We start from the raw sequence: 6,134 nt of genomic DNA on the forward strand, positions 1-6,134 counted from the left end.
GCCGCCCCCCTCCGGAGAGGGGGGGAGGGAAGCCACCGTGGAGCCGCGTGTGGCTTGCATGCGGGAGCCACGCCGACACTTCCAGCCTCGGGCGAGGCGGAAGACGGCTTTGGACTACTTGCGAGAAACAACCGTGCCCCATGCGCGGGTGCGCCTGGGAGCACCTCGGCTAGAGAGGCCCTTGCGAGCAGCGGACATACGGGGGCGGTCACTGCCTCCCCGTCGTTTAAAGCTTTCTCTCGTGCCTCGGGCTCCGGCGACACCAGCGCACTCTCGGACGCCTTTTAGAGTGATAGCAGCAGCACTGAGCAAACGCACCTCGCGGGAGCGAGAGGTACCGGCACCCGCCTTTAGCAGGACCGCCGGGCTTTTTGGGACACCGGCCGTAGGTGGCCGGGGGCGAAACAGACCCGGACGGTGTGGGAGGAAGACGCGCTCGCCGTAACCGACAGGGCTCCAAAGCACTGCCGAGCGAGTGGTCCCTCCGCCGCCGGGTCGCGGGGAGCCAGATCGATCTGAGGAGTCTTGGACAAATTCCAAAGACTCAAACGGCGCGGGAGCACGTGCTCCTCTCACAGCTTAACGACAGGTGGCAGAGGCCGACGGGGACTTCCAGGAGGCCGGCATGACGTGCCACTACATACCGGTCACACCATGGAAGTCCTTCTCGGGTTGGACCAGGTGCAGCTCCCGCTAGAACGTGCAGCACGTCCTCCTTCACGGTACTCTCGGTTGGACTCGCCAACGTGGCCGAGCTCCTACAACTGCTGGTCGGCCTGGGACTCCAGAAAGAATGCACCAAAGTTCTTTCGTGGAAGTCCAGGTGCACCGGACCGACCAGCCAACGAGGCCGACGGGGACTTCCAGGAGGCCGGCATGACGTGCCACTACATACCGGTCACACCATGGAAGTCCTTCTCGGCCACAAACGGTTAGGACTTCCCGCTAGGAAGAACCGTAGGGACTTGGAACGCGGAGCAGAAATGCCCTCTCACAGGATTTCAGGTGAAGGAGATATTCGCACCCCTAAAAGTGTCACCACCTCAAATACACCGGGGTAAGGTGCCAACTTACCCGGGCTCCTGGAACTGCTGCCCGGCTGAAGCCCAAAATAAAAACCTCATAGGGTTTTTCCTCCAAAACGTCAATGAAGACAGACCTGCCAGCCAGGCCGACGGGGACTTCCAGGAGGCCGGCATGACGTGCCACTACATACCGGTCACACCATGGAAGTCCTTCTCGGGTTGGACCAGGTGCAGCTCCCGCTAGAACGTGCAGCACGTCCTCCTTCACGGTACTCTCGGTTGGACTCGCCAACGTGGCCGAGCTCCTACAACTGCTGGTCGGCCTGGGACTCCAGAAAGAATGCACCAAAGTTCTTTCGTGGAAGTCCAGGTGCACCGGACCGACCAGCCAACGAGGCCGACGGGGACTTCCAGGAGGCCGGCATGACGTGCCACTACATACCGGTCACACCATGGAAGTCCTTCTCGGCCACAAACGGTTAGGACTTCCCGCTAGGAAGAACCGTAGGGACTTGGAACGCGGAGCAGAAATGCCCTCTCACAGGATTTCAGGTGAAGGAGATATTCGCACCCCTAAAAGTGTCACCACCTCAAATACACCGGGGTAAGGTGCCAACTTACCCGGGCTCCTGGAACTGCTGCCCGGCTGAAGCCCAAAATAAAAACCTCATAGGGTTTTTCCTCCAAAACGTCAATGAAGACAGACCTGCCAGCCAGGCCGACGGGGACTTCCAGGAGGCCGGCATGACGTGCCACTACATACCGGTCACACCATGGAAGTCCTTCTCGGCCACGAACGGTTAGGACTTCCCGCTAGGAAGAACCGTTAGGACTTGGAACGCGGAGCAGAAATGCCCTCTCACAGGATTTCAGGTGAAGGAGATATTTGCACCCCTAAAAGTGTCACCACCTCAAATACACCGGGGTAAGGTGCCAAAGTACCCGGGCTCCTGGAACTGCTGCCCGGCTGAAGCCCAAAATAAAAACCTCATAGGGTTTTTCCTCCAAAACGTCAATGAAGACAGACCTGCCAGCCAGGCCGACCGGGACTTCCAGGAGGCCGGCAGGAGGTGTCACTACCTACCGGTCACACCATGGAAGTCCTTCCCGGCTTGGAACGGGAGCAGCTCCCGTTTGTACTTCCTATTTCACGGCTTTCGGTAGGAGTTGCCGAGGTGGCCGAGCTCCTGCAACTGCAGGTCGGCTTGGGACTTCAGAAAATACCATAAAAAAAAAAAGTTTTTTTTATTATGAAGGTAAAACACACAGCGGGACCGAGACGCGAGCCAGGCCGACGGGGACTTCCAGGAGGTCGGCATGAGGTGGCCGCGCCTACCGCTCTTGCCCTGGAAGTCCGCCGAGGACCGCAGGGCGCTACGGAGCTCGTAAACTGCTGCCCCCGGGCTGGCACGGCTTCCCCATGGCTCCTCTATCCCCCCACGGGTGCAATAGGCAGGCACACGCCGCTCGTACACCGAGGTGGCTCCCGGCCGCTTTCGGTAGGAGTCACCGAGGTGGCCTTGCTCGTGCAAATGCAGGTGGGCTTGGGGCTTCCGAAAATACCATAAAAAAAAAAAGATTTTTTTATTAAGAAGGTAAAAAAAAAACCAGCGGGACCGACCCGCGAGCTAGGCCGACGGGGACTTCCAGGAGGTCGGCATGAGGTGGAGGCTCCTACCGCTCTTGCCCTGGAAGTCCTCAGAGGACCGCGGGCGCTGTGGAGCTCCCACAAGGAAGCTGCCGGCATGCAGCAGCTCCCACGGGGCCCCTCTATCCCCCCACGGGTGCAATAGGCAGGCACACGCCGCTCGTACACCGAGGTGGCTCCCGGCCGCTTTCGGTAGGAGTCACCGAGGTGGCCTTGCTCGTGCAAATGCAGGTGGGCTTGGGGCTTCCGAAAATACCATAAAAAAAAAAAGATTTTTTTATTAAGAAGGTAAAAAAAAAAACAGCGGGACCGACCCGCGAGCTAGGCCGACGGGGACTTCCAGGAGGTCGGCATGAGGTGGAGGCTCCTACCGCTCTTGCCCTGGAAGTCCTCAGAGGACCGCGGGCGCTGTGGAGCTCCCACAAGGAAGCTGCCGGCATGCAGCAGCTCCCACGGGGCCCCTCTATCCCCCCACGGGTGCAATAGGCAGGCACACGCCGCTCGTACACCGAGGTGGCTCCCGGCCGCTTTCGGTAGGAGTCACCGAGGTGGCCGGGCTCGTGCAACTCCAGGTGGGCTTGGGACTTCAGAAAATGGCATAAAAAAAAAAAAAATTTTTATTAAGAAGGTAAAAAAAAACAGCGGGACCAACCCGCGAGCGAGGCCGACGGGGACATCCAGGGCAGCGGCGTGAGAGGGCGGCTTGGTGCCGCTATCTCCCTGGAAGCCGCATTCGGCCTAAGCAGGGAACGCCTCCCGCCCTCCTCTCGTCCTGGAAGTGTTGGACTTGGGAGGCGGAGCAAGTTCTCCCTCTCACAGTATTTCAGGCGTAGGAGATGTTCACACCCCTAAAAGTGTCACCTCGCCAATTACACCGGTGGGAGGTGCCAAAATGCCCGGCCTCCTGGAACTGCTGCTTGGCTGAAGGCCAAAATAAAAACCTCATAGGGTTTTTCCTCCAAAACGTGAATGAAGACAGACACGCGAGCCAGGCCGAGGGGGAGTTCCAGGAGGTCGGCATGAGGTGGCCGCACCTACCGCTTGAGCCCTGGAAGTCCGTCGCGGACCGGAAGTGCATGTCGGGCGGGTGAACTACGGGACTCGCCGCGGGCGCTGTGGAGCTCCCACAAGGAAGCTGCCGGCATCCACAAGCTCCCACGGGGCCCCTCTATCCCCCCACGGGTGCAGAAGGCAGGCACACCGCCGCTAATAGGCGGAGCTGGCTCCCGGCCGCTGTCATGCATCACTCGCGGACCGGAAGTGCTTGTCAGCCGGGTGGACACGGCGGGACTCGCCGCGGGTGCTGTGGAGCTCGTACAGGGCTGCCCCCGGGCTGGCACAGCTTCCACAAGGCTCCTCTATCCCCCCACGGGTGCAATAGGCAGGCACACGCCGCACACGCCGCTCGTACACGGAGATGGCTCCCGGCCGCTTTCGGTAGGAGTCACCGAGGTGGCCTTGCTCGTGCAAATGCAGGGGGGCTTGGGGCTTCGGAAAATACCATAAAAAAAAAAAGTTTTTTTATTAAGAAGGTAAAAAAAAAAACAGCGGGACCGACCCGCGAGCTAGGCCGACGGGGACTTCCAGGAGGTCGGCATGAGGTGGAGGCTCCTACCGCTCTTGCCCTGGAAGTCCGCAGAGGACCGCGGGCGCTGTGGAGCTCCCACAAGGAAGCTGCTGGCAGCTGCTGGCTCCAGCAGCTCCCACGGGGCCCCTCTATCCCCCCACGGGTGCAGAAGGCAGGCACACCGCCGCTGATAGGCGGAGCTGGCTCCCGGCCGCTGTCATGCATCACTCGCGGACCGGAAGTGCTTTGCAGCCGGGTGGACACGACGGGACTCGCCGCGGGCGCTGTGGAGCTCCCACAAGGAAGCTGCCGGCATCCACAAGCTCCCACGGGGCCCCTCTATCCCCCCACGGGTGCAGAAGGCAGGCACACGCCGCTGATAGGCGGAGCTGGCTCCCGGCCGCTGTCATGCATCACTCGCGGACCGGAAGTGCTTGTCAGCCGGGTGGACACGGCGGGACTCGCCGCGGGTGCTGTGGAGCTCGTACAGGGCTGCCCCGGGCTGGCACAGCTTCCACAAGGCTCCTCTATCCCCCCACGGGTGCAATAGGCAGGCACACGCCGCACACGCCGCTCGTACACGGAGATGGCTCCCGGCCGCTTTCGGTAGGAGTCACCGAGGTGGCCTTGCTCGTGCAAATGCAGGTGGGCTTGGGGCTTCGGAAAATACCATAAAAAAAAAAAGTTTTTTTATTAAGAAGGTAAAAAAAAACCACAGCGGGACCGACCCGCGAGCTAGGCCGACGGGGACTTCCAGGAGGTCGGCATGAGGTGGAGGCTCCTACCGCTCTTGCCCTGGAAGTCCGCAGAGGACCGCGGGCGCTGTGGAGCTCCCACAAGGAAGCTGCCGGCATGCAGCAGCTCCCACGGGGCCCCTCTATCCCCCCACGGGTGCAGAAGGCAGGCACACCGCCGCTGATAGGCGGAGCTGGCTCCCGGCCGCTGTCATGCATCACTCGCGGACCGGAAGTGCTTGGCAGCCGGGTGGACACGACGGGACTCGCCGCGGGCGCTGTGGAGCTCCCACAAGGAAGCTGCCGGCATCCACAAGCTCCCACGGGGCCCCTCTATCCCCCCACGGGTGCAGAAGGCAGGCACACCGCCGCTGATAGGCGGAGCTGGCTCCCGGCCGCTGTCATGCATCACTCGCGGACCGGAAGTGCTTGGCAGCCGGGTGGACACGGCGGGACTCGCCGCGGGTGCTGTGGAGCTCGTACAGGGCTGCCCCCGGGCTGGCACAGCTTCCCCATGGCTCCTCTATCCCCCCACGGGTGCAATAGGCAGGCACACGCCGCACACGCCGCTCGTACACGGAGATGACTCCCGGCCGCTTTCGGTAGGAGTCACCGAGGTGTCCTTGCTCGTGCAACTGCAGGTGGGCTTGAGGCTTCCGAAAGTACCATAAAAAAAAAAAGATTTTTTTATTAAGAAGGTAAAAAAAAAAACAGCGGGACCGACCCGCGAGCTAAGCCGACGGGGACTTCCAGGAGGTCGGCATGAGGTGGCCGCTCATACCGCTCTTGCCCTGGAAGTCCGCCGAGGACCGCGGGCGCTGTGGAGCTCCCACAAGGAAGCTGCCGGCATGCAGCAGCTCCCACGGGGCCCCTCTATCCCCCCACGGGTGCAGAAGGCAGGCACACCGCCGCTGATAGGCGGAGCTGGCTCCCGGCCGCTGTCATGCATCACTCGCGGACCGGAAGTGCTTGGCAGCCGGGTGGACACGGCGGGACTCGCCGCGGGCGCTGTGGAGCTCGTACAGGGCTGCCCCGGGCTGGCACAGCTTCCCCATGGCTCCTCTATCCCCCCACGGGTGCAATAGGCAGGCACACGCCGCACACGCCGCTCGTACACGGAGATGGCTCCCGGCCGCTTTCGGTAGGAGTCACCGAGGTGG

The sequence above is a fragment of the Rhinoderma darwinii genome, unplaced genomic scaffold, assembly GCF_050947455.1.
Source record: "Rhinoderma darwinii isolate aRhiDar2 unplaced genomic scaffold, aRhiDar2.hap1 Scaffold_279, whole genome shotgun sequence".
In the NCBI taxonomy this organism is placed as follows: Eukaryota; Metazoa; Chordata; class Amphibia; order Anura; family Rhinodermatidae; genus Rhinoderma; species Rhinoderma darwinii.